General features: G+C 37.9%; 1 long non-coding RNA gene across 2 annotated transcripts; it reads right to left on the reverse strand.

Moving 5' to 3' along the window:
* Positions 1 to 3,488: 3,488 nt before the first annotated feature.
* Positions 3,489 to 18,634, reverse strand: LOC135202307 (uncharacterized). Of its 2 annotated transcripts, XR_010311710.1 has the most exons (4): positions 15,889 to 18,634; positions 15,467 to 15,612; positions 5,707 to 5,848; positions 3,489 to 5,351 (listed from the first exon to the last, which is right to left on the reverse strand). It is a non-coding gene; the product is annotated as an uncharacterized LOC135202307 (long non-coding RNA). The 2 variants fall into 2 exon arrangements; XR_010311709.1 differs by having other exon boundaries at positions 15,467 to 18,634.
* Positions 18,635 to 22,008: the final 3,374 nt, after the last annotated feature.

Consider the following 22,008-nt stretch of genomic DNA (forward strand, 5'->3'; position numbering starts at 1 on the left):
CAACATAAACAATGCAAAACATGAAACACATGAAACAAATGAAAATAATAACGTTAATGATAATTGATCCAATCATGATTATTACTGTAACACTCACCAACAGCCGGAGAAAGCGATGACTGTCTCCTCCAGATTGTCACAGATAATACGTAATCCTTGATATCCTGGCAGCGATCGGCAACGTTAATATTCCATTAAAGGAGTCAATCTCTGGGAGTGTCGCAACAGATAGGTACTCCACATTAGGCCCAGGGTTGCCAAGTTGGCAACTTTGGTGCCAAAATCCTTAAAGTTGGCAACTTTCTGAGGTGGTTGGCAACAGAATTTTGTGGTTGGCAACTACCACCAAAATTGGCAACTTGTTGGCAACTTTCGGTTATCAAAAATATAATTGTTGCTTTTTCTGAACGATTGTTACAAAATTTCTACTGCAAAGTCCACAATTTTATGCGTTTTGGCCGCTTGCCATCACCAGCCAGAATAGCTTGAAATTAACTTCTTTGCCAATACAAAAAGGTCAAACCTCCACTCTGACCTGAGTAATTAAGAATTAAGAATGACGTTTTTGCCGCCACGGCCCAACGTTTGTTGTGTGTGTTGGAGAGTTGCTGTGATATTTTGCTTGGTTTCATAGAGTGTAAGTGATATTACTACGATTTATTGTTGTGTCTGTGTGTATAGTATCTCCTTTCTAGATAACACGATCATAAAAATTGACGTAAGACCCTTTCTGTAAGTTTTTTACACAGCTTATGACGTTTGAATAAATAAGGCCTATCTTATATTCAACTGTTTTATTTTGGTCCTTGTGTTTATTCTTGTTTTTGTTGCTGCTGTTATAGTTCTTGTAGTGTCTTCGAAAATTTTTCATATGGTATCCTAACATTGCAGAATAAACATAGACCTATTCATAAAATATTGGCGCAAAGAATTATCCACCTACTCTTAACTGAAATTTAGTAATGCTTTAATTAAAAGTAATCGAGATCTTTATGAATATTGTCTGCGCTAGAATATTCTCCTAACAACAAAGAGAGAGAGAGAGAGAGAGAGAGAGAGAGAGAGAGAGAGAGAGAGAAGAGACTGACTCAATAAGAATGCCCCAAAACCAAATGATTCATGGGGCTTACCTCCGCAGTCGCAGAACTGGTTTGGATCATCTCATACCTAACTTTCAGCTGTCATACATTTTTCTAATTTGTTAAGTATCTTATGATGCCTTCCCACCATAGCCTTCATTCTCATAGAAACGCTACAGCAGCCTTATATTTACTCGTCACAGCAATATAATTTATCCCTTTAGTAAATATATTTTCAGTATAGTTCATTGAAAGCAGTTTGATAGTTGGTGTAAGGCTGAGACAGTCCTAAGATTTGGCCATCCACGCATGTATGTGTATGTGATCTTGCTTATAAGTGTACATTCCACTTTATGCATATACATTAGATATCGAGGAGTTGAAAGTTTCAACTTGAAACTACTATATTAATAACAAGGTAAGCCCCCCCTACCCTATTTCCAACAGACACGGGTAGAAAACCATTTGCAATAAGAAATTGATGTGGAGGCCCATGCCCTGTCATTGCCTCAAAATATAGGAATTTGATGTGTAGGCCTATCCCCTGACATTGCCTCAAAATATAAGAATTTGACGTGTAGGCCTATGCCCTATCATTGGCTCAAAATATATGAATTTCACGTGTTGGCCTATGCCCTGTCATTGTCTCAAAATATAAGAATTTGACGTGTAGGCCTATGCCCCGTCATTGCCTCAAAATATAAGAATTTGACGTGTAGGCCAATGCCCTGTCATTGTCTCAAATTATAAGAATTTGACGAGTAGGCCTAAGCCCTGTCATTGACACAAAAGGTATTTCAACAAAATCTATAGACTCCCACTACTGTTTATTTATCTCATCCTCACTGGTAGCTAATAGATAGATAGATATAATTTAATGTGATAACAGATTTGAATTTTGGTAGAAATAATGGAAAATCAGCTGTTGTTACTTATTGGGGCTTGGGGCGTGAGGGGGGGGCAAGTTGAATCTTGGGGGGACAGTTGTCCCCGAGCCCCTCCCCCGTAAATGACGCCCCTTACTGAGATAATAAAATTTGCAAATCGAAAACTACTATTTGTTTCAGTACAAAGTTTCAACACAACGATGTATAATACCCTGTGAAATTCAAGTTTCTCTCATTTTATGGCAAATGCACAGGTAACTAAGAGAAAATGCATATAAGGAAGGATGTTTTTGGCTAAATTAATCAAGGGTTATTAGTAGAAAAAGGAGGTTGGCAACTTTTGGCAACTTTTCTAGCAATCATTGGCAACTTTTAGTCTTGGAAATCTGGCAACCTGATTAGGCCTAGTCTTCGGTTGGCAAAAAGACAATAGGCATACTTCAGATTATCGTCAGCCTATGGATGGATAAAAGCACTCCAGGCAAACTGCAGTTCTATCAGTTGTCTTTATCTGGGGAAAGGTATAATGTTACAGCTCATCGTGAAGATTTGCTTGCAGATGTGCTCTGTATATATGGTCAGGTCCCATTTTTGGTTCAAGGCAGGTGCCCTACTGTACACAGCCTTTCAATCCAGCCATAATGTCGGCATTCTGTCGGTCTACTATAGCCTTCCACACCTGTGCTAAGCGTGCCTGGCGGAGAGTTCCTTTTTTGGCTCAAACAACTCCAAGACACTTACACTTTCATTTGGATTTAATGTTTTCAGCTTTTCTTTCCGCATTATAACTGGGCGGGTTATCCATTTGCAATGTTCACATGCACAGTTGTTAACTTCATAGTTAAGGGCTGCTGAAGAGCAAGAGCCCGTAAGGCTGGCTTCAACTATCATCATCAACCATTTCAATTAACTCGGCGCCTCCGAAATTTCGAAAACTATCATCACCAGCCACCTCAAAATTCACAAAACAGTTTTCCTCACAAAAGAACCCAACCATCCACGCCGAAACAGATACTTTCAATACAATAACTTACTTCTATCATGGGGTCACATCTCCAAGTACTTTTGATACTAAATCATTTCACATCAAGCAGTTGCTAAGCGAACCAACGCATTTTCAACGCCCGGAACTGAAACACCTCCCAACTAAGATTAACGTTAACGAATTACGACTCTTCCTTCACGATAGTTCAGCTAACATACAAACCATTGTTCCCAAATCATCAGGACGAAAGAGTGCTGGTAGCGTTGCTGTAAAATTATGCTAAATCTATCCGAAATGTGCTAAATGTAATATCAAATTATGCTAGCATTATGCCAAATTGTCAATTCATTAATAGCTAAACATAATATGCTGAGCACTATATTAAAACAACAGTAGTTATGTGACACTTTAATAGGAAACTCATAACGTAATGCATTGGAAAGGTTTTTAAAAATTTTGCAAGTCAGATGATTTCTCTATCAAGGAACTTGAAACATTATTTTTAATAAATAAAAAAAAAAAATTCCTCCCATTGATTGAGCGGGAAAATTTGAAATTATGAAAACTGAGTTTGCAAGTAAGATTATGCTAGAATGATGCTAAAAATAAATTATGCTAGATAAAATGCTTGGCACTTAATTTGAGGCAGAATTATGCTAAAAGCATAAAATTATAGTAAAGTTGGTAACACTGCTACAAACCGTTCCTTATATTAAAATTAGCCTAGAGTTAGCCATAATCGTACTTCTGGCAGCGTCATAGGTGCCAACAACAAAGGCCACCAGCGGACCGTGGCTGAGTTTGATGGGCCGTGGCTTAGAGTTTAATGGGCCTTGGCTGAGGTCACCACCGGACAGAAAACTCTATTGCGCAAAAATAAACTTTGACTGGTTTTTTACTTGTTTAATCATTGATACGGATGTCAGAATATTATATATTTATCATTTAGCCCTTTTTCCACAGGAAAAATAATTCTGTTTAATGATGGCTGAAAGTGACAGCATCATTCCTGAATGTCTTGTAGATGTCATTGAAATCTATTTGAATGAGACTGGTTTGGCAAGTAAAATCCAAAGGCTATCGTAACAGATTAAGCCTGTGTGTGTTTATTCGTGGTTATGAACCATATATGCAAGCCAGTTTTTCAATGAGAATCAATGTTTATTAGGACAAAATAATGTAAAACAAGAATAGGCCTACATGCGTCTATTCGATTATGTATCATGTATGTAATTCATTTTTTAAAATGAGAGCAAAATAATATTCTACTTTCTGATGAAACAAAATCAAACAATATTGGACTATGTGTTTATTCATTGCTTACATCCCACGTAAGTTCGTTTCAAAATGAAAACAAATCAGTATTAACCCCTTTTAATGAAACAGAAACTAAACATTAGACGTCTACGTGCCAACTTTGAAATGACAGCAAACGATAACGAACTTAATTATTGTCTTTCCATGGCACTCTTCCTTCATTCATAAAATATTCAATTAACATTATGAAAGTCCATGGGGTCAAATTTAAACTCTTAACCAATTTACATGGGAGTACTGAATGAGTTTTTAAACTACTCTTTCACTGGACGTCTTACTTGACGTTTATTTTTTATTTTTTTTCTTGTATGTGCTGTCAGCAAGCCAGTCACAGCCAGAGCATCGTATGTTGACGTCATGGTTGCTACGGCCAACACAGGAACAAGACTGTATTGTTAGTGATGAAGATTTGCCTGCGCAGGTATAACTGAACGGTATTGACTGCTGGTTGGTAATTATTTAGTTGGCTTTATTCCAGCACGGGTTCTTGCTCCTAGAGCAGCCCGTAATGTGGCGGCCTTTATGGAATGTTACATAGAGACGAGACCTGACAACCCTTCGTTGTTACCCACCAGTGAGCAGGTTCAAAGTTGCCTACCTTATCTGATCGACTGAACAGCAGCGGAGCATGTTGTTTTAAAGTAGTATGTATATCACTTAAATATTATGAGCAATTAGAGTATTTTGAATCAAGCCACTTAATTGCAGTTCATAATATTTACAGGGGTAGCTTACAGTATCCATTTTGGATGTATATCAGTTACATGAATCTCGCAATTAGAAAATGTGTGTCAAGCCAGCAAAAGGATTAGCCCATGTGCTAACCATGCAGTCTTTAGTACCATTATCGATGGTAAGATTTCAGATACTGGGGACAAAATTCCCTTTATTTCCAACACTTATAGGCTCTGGGCCCTTAAATATGACACATAGGTCACAGAGCTTAGCTTCTTGCCTAAATTTTAAATTCTGTTCAGTTCTCAGGGAACTGACGTCATCGGATAGGCTGATTGGGAGCTGATACGACACTCATTGACGTTTATTGACGTCATTTGATCCCCTCCTGCACAATATTTTGCTCACCTGGAATCAAGAGAATATTTATCATAGAAATGACATTGAGAATTGTAAGAAAAAAAATATGACTACCTAATAATTACCATCCTTGATAATGAAAGATTGTTCCTATCTGCGTACTTATGGCATCACTGAAACCTATTTCCGCTCTCACCACATTCAATATCTCTCTCTCTCTCTCTCTCTCTCTCTCTCTCTCTCTCTCTCTCTCTCTCTCTCTCATTTGCCTCTAGCCTTGCTCAAGTCTCAAAGGATGAGAGGAAAAGTAGAAAATAAAAACATAATACTGAAAACTGTTGCAAAACTTATTCCAAAATCTCGAAAAGTACGTTGCTATAGCGTAAGAGATTATGAAATTCACCTTTACGTAATACCAAGAAGTTGTATTAAAGAAAAACTCCCTTTAATTCTATGTAAAACTTTCACAGATCATTGGGAGCTGATAGACATTCCTGGTCCGATGACGTCATCATGGCCTCTCGTCTTGCACTTGAATTGCTCATCTGAAATTAAGGTAAAATATTAATAGTCACGAAAATAGCAACAATTTTTAATTGGCCAGAAAAAAATAAATAAATAAAAACTTATTCAGTCTGCTTAATTTGGGGCACAATGAAACATTCCTCTCACACCAGGCTCGTTAGCTACAGCTCTGGCTACAGTAATAGACTCAAATATGCTATTGACATCTGCACGGCTGCACGTTTTTATTACATTGTCGAAATAGCCCTTTTTTATTTTTATTTTTTACTTTTTCTTGTTAACTAGTGTCTTTAGCCGAACATCTGCCTATTTCTCAACCTACTTTTCCCAAGAATTTTACATTTTCTTAAACAAATATCTAAAGTATTTCGTTGCTTTCAAATGTAGGAGCGTATGCTTGCAAAAGAACCTTTAGTAATGCCTGCAGTCCACGTGTGAGGTGCAATGACGGCGCTAACCCCCTCCCCCTCAGGGCCGGTTTTAAACCTATTTGACCAAGTTGATCAATTTGGGTCTCGCGCCTGAAGGAGGCCCCTACCAGAGTTACTTTTTGAACATTTTCTGTATTCTAAGAGAAATAAACCACTACCGAAAACATGAAATGAAGAATGGTAAAGTATTATTCCTCATATTGTTATGCATACTACATTAACAGAAAATGTTCACTTGGAAAATCATTTTTTATATTAGACATAAAAAAAATCGTCTTAGTTTCTATACTTGCCTGCTTGTATGGTGTTTTTACGTTGCATGGAACCAGTGATTATTCAACAACGGGACCAACGGCTTTACGTGACTTCCGAACCACGTCGAGAGTGAACTTCTATCACCAGAAATACACATCTCTGACCCCTCAATGGAATGGCCAAGAATAGAACTCGAGGCCACCGAGGTGGCAGGCCAAGACCATACCAACCACGCCATTGTGGCGCTAGCTTCGTTTCTATAATTTTCTAACCGAGCCCAACAATTCCTAGCACCGGCCGTGCTCCACCCTACGAGGCTTCGGAAGAAGATGCACTCGGTTTACGGACTGCTCTAGGAGCAAGAGCCCGTGCTGGCAATAGGCCAGCTAAATCTAAAACAACAGATGGACTCGAATATAAACTTAACGTGATAACTGGGCCATCTTTTTAAATCTTTTATTGTGATGATGACATAATAATGAAGACAAATACCTTTCCAAGAGGGAAGGGCCAAGGAAAGAAACATTCGATACTCAGCTAAACGTGTTTATATATATATATATATATATATATATATATATATATATATATATATTATATATATATATATATATATATATATATATATATATATATGGGGATACAATCCACAATGAAGTAAATTCCTCTTGTAATTTAAAATATATAATTCTTGTAAAGGATTAGAGCTTTCGACCATCAACTGATGGTCGAAAGCTCTAATCCTTTACAAGAACTATATATTTTAAATTACAAGAGGAATTTACTTCATTGTGGATTGTATCCCCATTTACTTAGTAGGTACGACATAGTACCTGACTTCTTCATATATATATATATATATATATATATATATATATATATTATATATATATTAGTATATATATATATATAGTTTGGAGGGCAGAAAAAATTCAAACCAGGGGTTCTTAACTGCGGGTATGGGACTTGATCTCTGGATATTTGAATAAATTTGATTTTAATGTGTCAATGTATATACATGAGTACATTTTGTAAATAAATGACTAAGTAAAACTATAAATGCTTCGATTTTCTTGTATGTTCTATTCCTACCTATACATACTTAAAGTATGCATTAAACTATGTACATTAAGTTATAATGTCAACAAATAGGGCTTAAGTGGACTTAGGCAAGGGTATGGGACTAGATTGGACAATTCAATGGGGGTCTGGAGTCCTAAAAAAGGTTAAGAACCCCTGGTTTGAACGGACAAAGAAGGCTATATAACATGCAAAATAACAAGTAGAAAATTATCGTTATATCATAAGAAAATATAATAAAAAAAAATTACCATGGGCAAGGGAAAAAAATCAAACAAGGAGGAAACTTGAGATCTGGGAATCTGAGTCGGCCAAACACCAAAATTCCTCATAATATTCTTGTCGCAAGCGAAAAGGTTATTGTGGAATTAATGTGACATAGAGAAAATACGAGAGAATCTTACAGAAAAACAAATCCTTATAATTGTGACAGGAAGACTAAAGAGGCAGGAGTAGGAGAGTCTCAATAAATAATCCGTGAACACAACGGCGGGAAAGTTGGACGAATCAACTTTTCTGGCGTCGGTGTTAGAAGCCACCACGTGGAAGCCACACAACCACAGCGGCCGGCGTCGCCTCAAGACGAAACCGGACACCACCTCAACCACATACCTCAGCCCCCGTACACGTCTGAGAAAGGCTAATCCCTCGCTCTGGCAGTCACCTGCTGCCTGCCTGCCACCACCTTTGGCCGTGACACCGGAGACACTGAATATCTTTAAATGAAACCTCAGAGGGAATTCATCTTGTTTGCCATTTTCAGTCGCTTTTGCTCTCAAAGATGCATTTTCTCGTGACATTGTCACACCTATAACACATTCTCTAGTATCTTCTTGCATCTCGATACCACACTTTACTTTAAGAGACACCACTAAGGCCAAAGTATATTGGTAAATGTGTAACATCTTAACGAACATTGGCAGCTCCAGTTTTGAAGTAGTTTAGAAAGTAAAATTTTGTAGGTCTAGATTTTCAGATGAACGGCAAAGGTACTGCTCATAATAAGACTGGCAATGGAACTGCTTTTGGAAGAACGACACTGACACCGTTCTATGGAAGAATGGAATGCTTTTCTAGCAGAACTGCTGTAGTACCGTTTTTTGGAAGAACGTAGTGTTTCTTGGATGGCATTGGCACCAATTCTGTAATAACACAGTGGCACTGGTTTTAAAGAGAGCAATGACAGTGACTTCCGTTTACAGTACAACAGTATAGCACCGCATTTTGGAAGAACAGCAGTGACACCCGTTTTAGAACAGAGGTGGCATCATATTTGGATGCATTGCACTGCTTTTAGAGGATCGGTATGGAGAAGTAGAGCCCATACTTACTAAAATTTCAATGAGCACAAACATGAAGACAACAAATTTAACACCAAAGTGAGTCGTTAGCGAAAACTTACAACTCATAAGATGCAGAAATCTTTTTAATGTAATATGAACTGACAAAGTCCGTTCTTTGGATGATTAAAGATATTGGGTTGTTTGCCCCGTTGGACTGGACTCTTGAGAAAATGAGATACATTGTGTTTTTGTGTCATAGAGAAATCAATATTGAAAATAGACGTATACGTACTACGTGTTTTTCCAAGTGCAGGCGTCGACTGAATGGTAACCTAACACCTAGCCTCCTCTATCTCCACACACAACAAGAACAACAGCAATAACAACAACAACAACAACAACAATAAGAGAAAGGGAAAAAGAATGAACTGATCAACCAGAAAAGAAAGGCTATATGCATCTGAGAACACAGACACGAAGCAGTGAGTTAGAGGGAAGCAAATATTTGCCAAGACATGCAATCCTTAGAGGATTGCCAATTTCCACGATGTAAATATGGGAAGAGATGGCCTTTTGGGTACTATAATTGGGCCTGAGAGGATTAATTCTTCCCTTCACCTCAACGGAAAAGCGACCAATATAGTACCTATAGAAAAAGTGACTTGAAATCCACCTTTCTCCTTTACTGTACAGTCAAATGTAAATCGGTTGGTTGGTTGGTACATACGTAGTAAGCTCTTGCAAATTAATACCAGACTTGTCCCGTTATGTATATAAGGTCCTGCAAGATCAAAACTAGACCAGACCAGACAGAGCCGGTATATTTTCTAAGAACACTTAACAGTTAAGCTCTTTACCATGATAATCGCACGATAAAAATTTAACCGGAGCTAATCCTTCCAATGTTGCAAGGGCTTCCACGGAACTGTCCCATTACCGAGTCCCAAATGATTTCCAAGGGGGTCAGGGGTGAGGAAAGGCCATAAACACGACTCGCTAAGCAATTTCCGTGATTATCATATTGTAAGCCAAGCCATTAAGTCATTAAACGGTGTTGATCCGGTCATTTCCAAGGATCCTAAATAATGGATAATGATGAAATGACAAGTGCTTTGCTTACACTTGGCCCAAATACTAACATTACTCTCTTTGTGTTTTTTATTAAATAATGGATAAAGCTTAGGAAGCAACATGCGAAATTCTTTTGCGCAGCATTTTGTAAATGTAAGCCTACTCAAATAGACAATTGCAGGTTAACCCTGTTATGTCTACCGTTAGTCTTCTGCTTTTGTTGTTGCCCTAGTCTTGGGAATCTGAGACACAGGTTCCTGTCCTGGAGACGTGACAGAGAAGGACATTTTTGACTTAGCTACTGATCTCGGTAAGGACTGCGACTCGTCAAGAAAGTATTGCCCACATACACCCAATGAGGTGCACTGACGGCACTACCCCACTACGGGGGCCATAAAATACTGCACAATCTATGAATGCCACGAAAGGACTTGAATTAATATTAATTGCCAGACAACCAGGCTACCTTTTTAATATCACTTATGACAAAATGACTTGCACCTTTATTTCAGCCATATCTTGTCCAAAGTTTCCATTGTAAGTCACTTATTAAAAAAAATTATTCACAGTCTTCCCTTGATTGGATACTTGCGACAGACCTTGGAATAACATACTTGGAGACTGCAGTATGACCGATTGTAATTGCATCAAGCATCTCGCAACCGTAATGCTTTGGCAACCCTTTTCCGTTTAATTCGACTTCACGCAAGGGTGATCTGCCTCATGTGTGCCTCACTTTGTTATTTCTTTTGTTGGCATTTGAAAGTATAACATTCTGAGCCATAGGTGTTTTTGCCAAGATATTCATTGCTACAAGAGAGAAATTCTTTTGCTCGCTTTGTTTTTCCTTGATGCGAGATATAATTATCTCCACTTCTTTTGAATAAGTACAGCAATGTTCGTTTTGTAAAAATGTGGCATTTGGTTGACTACAAAAAATTCTCATGGGTGCCAAACTTGTAGTATAACATGCTACCTTCCTTTCTTAACCTTTGAAGTTTTCGTTTGTTTACCAAACACTTTTTCCGCAAAACTCAGTTCTCTTGAATAGTTAATTGCATGAGCTTGCTTACCTTTCACAACAAGATCAAATTGCTTGCGCTTGCCCTCGAAAAATAAACACGAATAATGTATAAAGAAAACGAGAAAGGCCAATCAAAGAAAATATGTTGTCGTGGTTCAATGTCCTAGGAGTAACTTCAGCAAACAAGACAAGCGACGTCGGAGAACTAACGACAAAGCAGAATCTTGTCTATAGAAAGCTAATATTCTATATAGAATTAACATATTCATGTCAACGTGCTCGAGCTGGCTCCTCGCCGTCTGGCCACATTACTCTGTTCTGTTGGAGGGAGTGACAACTACAACAATGGTAAAAATAATAAACAGAAATGTCACGTAAACCCTCTACCTATAACAGTTAAGAAACGCCTATGATCTACTGTTATGGCTTAACCAAAATAGTCATGCTCTTTACATATGATTGTATTTATATATAATAAATGTAGTCTGAAGAAATAACACTAACATCCAATGCTGTGACTAACTGGACATTTGTAACCCAATGCCCTTCTATAGCTTAGGCTAGCTTGAAAAAAGTAAAAATACAAAGAAAATCGACGCTAGCAAGTTCAACACCAAAACAAGCTATAGACTAGCAGAGATCTCACCTGATCTGTAACTATATTAATACACAAGTATATAAACCCATTATGATGGCATAATAGAAAAAAGCAATTAGGTAGCCCTAACCACAATGCGAAAGATAAGGTCTTGCCTTCGATGAAGGTGCTCCTTAACACTTAATTATGGTAAGAAGACAGCAAAAATGTTAATTTTTTCACAAACAGCCATGTACTAGTTGCATCCAAGAGGAAGAACTCCAACTTGAAAAGCTCTATAAGAAAGTCACATACGTTACATGCAAATTATAAGTGGTACAAATCACTAAAGATTAAACTGTGGAAGATACCTTTTGATACTTACATATTTACATAAGGAAACAGACTGTTATACAAAGTCATTTTGCTTCACAGGATTTCATCTACTGTCATTGGTTCTGAACATATTGCTGTTAACATCATTACATTAGCCAGCCACAGTCAAATATGCACTGTTATGTATGCTTTGTGGAACTATTTCAACCAATAATAAGGATTACTAGCACTACTCACGTTGACAGTGCTCTTGGACAGAATGCCTGGAAATCTCTGACATATTTACATGCCTATACAAGTTGAGGAACAGTAATGACAGAAGTGGACACAGAAAAACTTAGCTGTGATGAATTGTTACCATTATTGTGTTGAAATGGATTTTTAATATGCAAAAATGCAAAATAAATCATGAAAGAACAAAATAAACTAAATTTGGGCATTATTAATCTTAATTGCAGATTTTGCAATTCTTTCTTGAACACACAATTGTCACAGACAGACATTCCAGAATGTCTTCAATACGTTGGTCAGTCTTAAAAATTTACATTTCAACAACACACAGGTGACTTTTTTGCTAACTACAATTCGATTTGGGCAAGGTGTAAAGTTTGTAAAATAAGACTTTCCCACCAAATGCTGCTGTTAAAATATGATTTTTTAATACATACAAGTAAATCTGCAATAATGTGAATCCAAATTAGATGACAGAGTACATCCTGAATAATCAAGTTAAAATGGAAAGTAAAAACACTTATTCATTGATGGCCATCTTGTTTTCTAAGATGACAAATATATACACACAAGTTTCATATTACCATGATTGTACTTTCACTTTAAAACTGTGGGATTAGTAGACACCAGGATCATGGAAACATGTTTAAACAGAAGCTGAAGTGGGTAGGGGCACTCAGCCCTTATTTAAACCTCATTCCTACAACTTTCACTTGTCAATTAGTCAGCACTAAAGAATTATAGCATTGTGACTCTAAAGGCTGGTTAACATAATAATAATAATAATACTAATAATAATAATAATAATAATAATAATAATAATAATAATAATAATATAATAATAATATAATAATAATAATAATATTTTGGTAGACCCTCTTTTAGGCAAATACTGTTAAAAAGAATGGCAGAATTAAGCGAGTTGATTTTATATATTGTTTTTTCCATTTTCCTTACAATTCGCTTCTCAGGCTCAGCGATGTTTCTGAGTAACTGGCCAATATTCATATTGGGAATTTTCAAAAAATCATAAATGCTGAAGGTAATCTTTTATTAGAACAGGATATCAGGTCCTGGTCAAGCAGGGGTCATCGTCAGTGCCGGTATTATTCCTTTGGCATAGCTCAGTTCGGAGACAGGGGTCGTCTTTGGTTTAAGGGCTGGTATTGGTACTGGTATAGCTGGTATCGCGTGACATTTCGACCTTCTCGCAGGTCATCTTCGGACGAGTCGGTTGAAGAGATTGTAGCAAGAAAGTCTGCAGGGCGGTATTTATAGCGGCTCGGACCTAGAGTTGCATTCTCATTGGCGTGCAGTTTTGGGCAAGTTGTGGATCTCGCTCGAAGGTCTCGGGGATTCTCTCATGCGAGCGCCACAGTAGTGTGCCTAGGGATGAACGACAGGAATTCCATCCATAGCAGGAATCCTATCATCCTGTGGGGGCCCTGATTATCTGGCATTGTCTGGGGGTCGTTCGTTGCTCTCCGGGCGGTGGTGGGAAGGAGAAATGTTTCTTGGGTGATGTTTAAATTTGGTTTCTCCTTACCTATATGGAGGGTTTCTAGGAGGCGCAGACATCGGGGATCCATTGTCTGGGCTATTATTTTGATATTAGGGATAATATAATTTCTTTTTATCCGTTTGTTATGAACAGTCCTGGCGTGGTTGAATATGGCTCCTTGGGCGTGGCAGGAGACTCGCTTGGAGAAATGTATGGAGGTCATACCGACGTATTTGCCGAGGCATCCTCGGACAGGGCATGTGTAACGGTAGATCACACTCGTCTTCTTCACGGGATCCTGCAGGTGCGCTGAATTGTTGTTTCTCATCACCAGGCTGCTAGTCATCTTCGTTTTATAATATATAATTAACTTAATATTTTTGTCTGGGTTGACGTTTTCGTCGATGATCTTTCTGAGGGCTTGTTCGTCCTCCTTGTACCTCTGGTGGAAGTGCCCCTTGTAGAAAAGCTTGATGGGCTCTGCAACGTCGGGGCGAGGTTCCTGGTGGTACCAGGCTTTCATATCTTTCCTTATTGATTCATCAACAGCACGATTGGTGTGTCCGTTGAATGACACACACAGTGAGTTGGAGCACGCAGCCCAGGTCCTCATCGACAACGGACACACCAATCGTGCCGTTGATGGATCAATAAGGAAAAATATGGAAGCCTGGTACCACCAGGAACCCCACCCCAACGTTGCAGAGCCCATCAAGCTTTTCTACAAGGGGCACTTCCACCGAAGGTACAAGGAGGACGAACAAGCCCTCAAAAAGATCATAGACGAAAACTTCAGACCCGCCAACCCAGACAAAAATATTAAGCTAATTTATAAACGAAGAAGACGAGCAGCCTGCTGATGAGAAACAACCCTTCAGCGCCTCTGCAGGATCCCTTGAAGAAGACAAGTGTGGTCTACCGTTACACATGCCCCATCCGAGGATGCCTCGACAAATATGTACGTCGGTATGACCTCCATACATTTCTCCAAGCGAGTCTCCTGCCACGTCCAAGAAGGAGCCATATTCAACCACGCCAGGACTGTTCATAACAAACGGATAAAGAGAAATTATATTATCCCTAATATCAAAATAATAGACCAGACAATGGATCCCCGACGTCTGCGCCTCCTACAAACCCTCCATATAATTAAGGAAAAACCAATTTAAACATCACCCAAGAAACATTTCTCCTTCCCACCGCCGCCCGGAGAGCAGCAAACGACCCCCAGACAATGCCAGATAATCAGGAGTCCCCACAGGATGATAGGATTCTTGCTACGGACGGAATTCCTGTCATTTATCCCCAGGCAAACTACTGTGGCGTTCGCATGAGAGAATCCCCGAGACCTTTATAGGCAATATCCACAACTTCGCCCAAGACCGGCCCGACCAATGAATAATGCAACTTCTAGGTCCCGGCCCCCAGACCCACGCTATAAAATACCAGCCCCGCAGACTTTCTTGCTACAGGTCTTTCAACCAACTCGTCCGAAGATGACCTGCGAGAAGGTCGAAACGTCACGTGATACCAGCTATACCAGCACCAATACCACCCCTTAAACCAAAGATGACCCCGGCCCCGAACTGAATTACGCCTACGGAATAATACCGGCACTGACGACAACCCCTGCTTGACCAGAACCTGATATCCTGTTCTAATAAAAGATTACCTTCAGCATTTATAATTTTTTGAAAATTCCCAATATGAATATTGGCCAGTTACTCTGAAACATCGCTGAGCCTGAGAAGCGAATTGTAAGGAAAATAGAAAAACAATTTATAAAATCAACTCGCTTAATTCTGCCATTCTTTTTAACGATAATAATAAATAATAATAAACAGCCTACCATGTCAGAGGACCTCAGCAGAAACCTGGAGAGGACTGCATGCACAAATACTGTAATCAGGAGGGCGTTGGAATCCTTAGAGAACAGAGTTGGTCAGATCTTCATGAGGTAAGTCGCAGCCCAGGTCCAGACTTGGAAATACACACCTAGCAAGTTTGTGAATAAAACATAATCATGACTGTACAGACAAGTCAGTTGAAATAGTTCTAAAACGCTGGAAGCATTAACTCCCTATGGGAATAAGTAGCATATCTATAAAATTCAAAAATTCCACTTAATAGGTCCTTAAATTTTTCCTAAAGTTTATCAATAAAAGTACAAAATTCTAGTTCTCCTAGGCCATACCCCTCAACATTGAACTGAAAAACTTCAAATTAATCCCTGTCAAGAGTACGTAATTAAGGCATAACAAATGTACGTACTTAACTCCAAAGTTCAGAATTTTCAGGTCCAGATAAGGGATATCACTTGCAGCATGCCTTTTGTTGCAGAATGTATTGGTACTGAAGTTTCTTTACAATAATCCCCTCTGGCCACAGCTGCATTGCCTCCATCCTTTTACTTTTATCTGTATCATTACATTATTAGTGGGGGATCCAAATCAGGTAATAAAAGTTGTCATAATTTCGTTCTTTCTAAAAGAGTACACAGCCAGTCAAGAACTTCACTTCTTGACATTGGATTCAGGTCCACACTTTTTCTTGACAGTAATTTCTCTTTTGTGTGGCTTGTAATAAAAACTAAAGCAATAAAGTGAAACAAAACAAAATAATGCACAGTATAACAGAAAGTTAACTTCTTTTAAGTATAACAAAGTTAACTTCTTGTGACTAAATTACTATTAAAGGAAATTGTCATGTAACTATTTCCTATAGTAGTTTGGAATTCAGCATTTTTCACTTGCTTTAGAATACAAACATAGCCCCTTTGTATTTGCTAATTCACTCATACCTCAGCAGGACCTTGAATTTGCTAAGTTAATGACAGTGCATTGTATACTTCAGTCAGTTCTCCGCTACTTACACATTCAACTCTATTCCATTTAATTATTTGTTGTTTTTGTTCACTTCCCACACACAAGGCATTCTAGTCTGTGGAAGCTTGCTAAGCAAAATCAAGGTGCTTTTGTCTTTTATTCATAATGAATGAATGTTCACTGTAATTAATAGTAATTACGTATTGGGAAGTAGTAGTCCCTCTTTGTAGGTCGTGTTATAGAAAATACATTCTGTTCACTAAACTGCATTCAGGTTATACAGGGTATTCTCTGTAAGATTGGCAGAAGTTATAGCAGGTCGAGTAGCCATGGGTCAGTTGTAATGATTGATACTTTAGCTGTAAAGCTCACAGTCTTAGGCATTGGGACTTCTTTGGTTATATTGATTGGGGAAATTATGAGGTTACTGCTGGCATTTCTCCCACTGGCATGGCTATTGTGGTGTCACATTCCAGTGCATGAGTAGTTACTATTCATCATATTCCTCTCACTCTTGTTGGTATTGGGCACCAGTTGGTTACAATACTTACATTTCTTTCATAACTGTTTGGTATCAGCTATAACCAGCAACAAACATCAAAGTACGAGAGGAAGAAATTGGAAAAATAACCAAGCCCACACCAGAATGAACCATTACATCAGCAAACCAGAGAGAGCCACACCAGCAGAAATCCCCAATTTACCAAATCAGTACAAACCTTACAGCAAACACATCCAAAATTGCAAATGACCAATGACAATTAAAACTGCCTGGATTTCCAAAAGCCTTAAACCAATCCCCTGCTGTGTACACTACTATACACATGTATACCATTGTTTTCCATTCATTCTCCAAGTAGTGACCGCCTGTGTGCAAGTCAAAATGCCTGAGTTAATAAATAAACAGCAGCAGTATATCTTTCCACAGTTTCAAAACTTGCTATATCATCTACCTGCTGAGGAGAAGAATAAAATAAAAATATAAAAGATTCAGTATAAGCCAAGTGCCAGAAAACAGCAACTGTTTTCAGTAATACAGGTGTTTAAAATAAAAATAAAATAAAGAAATCTTAAGTAAAAGATAGACAAAAATGCTAAAAATTACAACAAAAGTCTAATGTAAATTCTAAATCTTACTGGAAATCAGACGAGGACATCAGTAGCACACCAACCTCACTGAATTTCAACCACAGCTTCACCAAGAAAGTCATATCTGCCTCAAATTAAAATATCTTTGGCAGTGCACTACAACAGTACTGTAGCACTCAACCATAAAGAATCTATCATATTCAGTACATTATGATGCAATGCTTACCCATGAATTTTTTCTGTTCAAGCCATTGCAAATTCACTGTTAAAAACTGTCAGGGATATAAAAGCTACAGTGGTAATCAATATGTAAAAAGAACATCAATATATCCGGTGCTGAAGCTCGACCTTAACAATCACAATATCAGTGTGCAAATGCCACCCATATATTACAAGGGTTTCTAATGACAACAAAAAGTATTGTTCGCAATAAACAGTATCATAAGGCATAATGGTCCTAAGAGTGCTGACCACTGCTGTACCAAAAACATTAGCTTTGGAATTCTTAATCATAAGATGAGTATTTGAACATGTTAGAGGATTTTTGTTTTGAGAACATGTACCCCTTAACATGGTTGGCTTAATCAAGTTACTTTAGCTGAACCTGTTCAGAAGAAAGAGTAAGTGCTAATAGGATTAGAATACTTTACAGGACCTTTAATATTTTTATTAAAAACCTGACAATAATCCTCCAATTGACATATACTGTACTGAAATACAATGGTCAATGCTCTACAGTGTAACCTGGCTGATGCAAAAGGCTTGAGCCAACTTATACAGTATGGTATGATACAATTTCTTGACAATGATTATCGAAAACAGCAAATGGACAATAAATAACCATAAAACCTCCACTTCATTTAACCTAACGGAAAAACAAAAACATGAATATGCAATGTATTACACTCTGCAAGCTAAAGGGTGGTCACGTTCACCTACGTCATTTCCTTAATCTTAACCTTCATAACAATCCATCCAAACAAAATTTATAATACAAAAAATTTTCACTCACTGGAAGGTTGGCTTGAATGAATCTATGAATCAATATTTAGACATGTGAAAAAAAGGTTCATGGTGCATGACAAAAGGCATTATTCACACTAGCACATTACTGGTAATAAAGTTCCAGGTTCATTCCATCGTGGATCTCATAATCTCCGATTGTGATATGATCTTTGAAAATTGTATACCACTTTTTCAGCACTATCTTATCCCATCGTGTCCCTGTTTGGGCGGCAATCAGCTTCTTTAGGTCACCGATGGTGTCATCTGGATTGCATTTGACGCGCACCTTTTTGCCCAGGCGATCATTGCACGTCACTTCCAACATTATGTAGGTAAAGAAGGGGGCGGCGAAGGTGGTGGCGGTGGAGAAGGAGGTGGTGGTGGTGAAGGTGGAGGTGTTGGTGGTGGCGTTGGCGGAGGTGTCGGAGGTGGCGTTGGTGGTGGAGTAGGTGGCGGCGTCGGCGGAGGTGAAGGATTGCTGGAATATCAAGGGTACATTTAATACAGGAATTTGTGATAAAAATGCAAATACGTACTGGAATATCAAGAATACCTTTAATACATTTAATACAGGAAATTGCAATAAAAATGCAAATACAAACAATCATATATTATTAAAGTGCAAACTAACATAAACATTAAAATTTCTTGAAACAATTTTCTTATTTCAATTTCAATGTACACAATTATTACAGTTTAACACACGCCCCATCAAAAGATGGCCCCCAAAAAACCTTGCAGTACTGACATGATTATATTTCCAGCTTTCCTATTTGTCTAACAGCTAGCTTAATGTACATAAACCTAATTATCATCATAATTTATGCTCTCCAGTTATACTAATTCAAGTGCAGTGCCAAATTAACACTGGTGAAAAAGTTCTAGTTTAAATGATGCTTTCATGAATATCAGATAAGATATTACTATCCACAACATCAAATTTGACAGTCTTGGGTAAACACAGATCTGAGGACATATGAGAAAGACTTTAAACAGCAATTTTAAATTAAATTTTCTATTACAAACTTAATTCTTTAAAGTTTTCTAGACACATGTTTGCTCACATTACGTATTCTTAAAATATAAAACTGATTTTAGAGACCAACTGGGTTGTTAGTCTGAGCTACTTACCTAAATTCGATGCTATTTGGCTAATGGAATTGCCCATTCATCTCATTAGTAATAACCAAATCTATCTTTTATGTCCGTTAGGACTGCTGTACACACATGCACATACCTTTGTTACCTCACATATCCTGTTACCATTGTACGATATTTCAATACTTTTGGCTTAGTACACAGTGAGTGTAAACATACAGTACAAGCTTTTACAGAAATACTATTTTTAGTATTTTATATTCTTGTTGGCTACACTGATTACATAGCAAATCATTAAAAATTTTCATTTGAGCCTCAGGCCACCAAATGTCTACAATAGGATATACCTGAAAATCCTCAATCTCAAAATGTTTGTTGAAATACTGTGAAATTCCTAATTAGTACTACATAGCTATTTCTATATATCTGGATAGCATCAGTATTCATATAGTATGGCAGAGAGATTTGTACCACCTGTATCTTATTTCTTAGCCTAGATTGGATGAGAGATCACGCCCAAGCCGAGTAGGACAACCTTAGCCACATTACCCACCCTAAAACCCTGGTTTCCCTTTATGGTTCCACTTTAACTGACTAACCAAATATCTGCAAAACATATGAAATGTTAAGTTCATCATATGCAAATTGGAAATTAGGTCAATATGCATCTCATCCTGAAAAAACCAGGAAAACATTGCTATACCTCATTCAGTTACACTAACCATGCCTACTTAAAAGGAGAAATTAGGATAGAATACCGAATGGCCAGCCTCTACCGTAGGGCATCACCTTCCCATAAAAGTACTTTGACACATCCTGTAACCCAGGATAGACATTAATCAAGAAGCAACACCTCGAGACCTCTACTTTCCTCTTGAAGTAAGTTTTTTCTCCCAAGTCACAAATTAATGCCATAATTTCTGATTTTTGGGAAGGTGGACGAGCTATGGTAGAGGTGGCTGCTAGGTGGCCATACAGTAATTTACCTTAATTTGTTGCCCCTCCCCCACCATCCAAATGGATCTAATAAGATTAATTTCAAGATTAACTTCCTTGCATATGACAAGCTGAGTTTTCTTAAATATATGACATATCATAAGGGCCTCACATCCACCTACACTATAGTAGATTCACATCAACCTTGCATTTGACGTCTAGGCCAGTCCCTTACAACGTTCCTGATTGGTTGTTGATAAGCCAATCACAGGGCTGGAAACACTCAGTCTCTCTCAAGAGTTCATATAGGCAGGATTTATGTTCCACATCTTCTGAGGGCTACAGAGATGGAACACAGGGTAAACAATCACGGACGATCCACTATCATCATGCTGGATGGGTCTTATTCACTCGATATTTAATTGGTAAAACAAGAATAAAATTACAACTCTAAGCATACCATTCAAAAGATTGAAGTTTCGTCAACATAATGTGATATATGAAAGCCCCATACGGACTAAAATAAGCATGTGACGCTCTTCGTAAAATATGTTTTCAAGGCAGTTTTGAAATCCAATATGGCAGCTATCGTGTGGATGGACGGGTCTGTTCACAGATGGACACCATCTTTCCCAGCCTTCCCAGCACTCATTTGAACAATGTTAGCGTATATATGTAACGTTTATTGATCTTACTCAAGATTGCAGTTGTAATCAGCACAATAAAACAACATTTTGTTGCCTATATGTATTAGTGAAAGTATGAAACTTGTTATTCCAGGGGTCATGGTTTGAACAGAATTCATTTTTACCTTGTAATCGGTGGTTTTTATCCTTACTGCCATCACAACTGAAACTCCACAGTGCTTATTTGATTGATATTATACATATTTTGGTCTTAATTCACTCCACACTGCACTTGAACCAAGTTGCTGTTCCTGGTTCCTAAGCGCACTCCACAAACACAGTTACAAGCAGCAGACGACGACACTGCACAGTTGTATTCCCTTAATTGTTTACTTTACTCATTATTTAGTTCAACTTTACTTTGTTAATTCAAAATGTTTATTTAATTCATGTCTATTATCCCTTTTTTGCAACCAAATTACCCCGAAAAATTATATATTTCTAAAGTAGATACAATCCAATGTTTCTAACCTTGTCGTACATCTGGCTGCCGAAAACCATAGCGGAGCAGACTATGGATAAGTGGATTATAATGTTTTTTTTTTATTTTTGTATGTTTGTTTTATTTTTGCAAGCACTTTTCATTGATTTTAGTCTATATTAGTATTTTGATTTTTTTTAATAACTGTATGCCAGAAATAAATGTAACCTTTAATGTTTGCATGCTAAGAATGGCAAAATCATCATTGCCACATTAGGGGAGCTTCACACATACGCCGATGCATTATTATAAACTGTTTCCATGAATTCTA

This window comes from Macrobrachium nipponense, chromosome 30 (assembly GCF_015104395.2).
Source record: "Macrobrachium nipponense isolate FS-2020 chromosome 30, ASM1510439v2, whole genome shotgun sequence".
NCBI classification, from domain to species: domain Eukaryota; kingdom Metazoa; phylum Arthropoda; class Malacostraca; order Decapoda; family Palaemonidae; genus Macrobrachium; species Macrobrachium nipponense.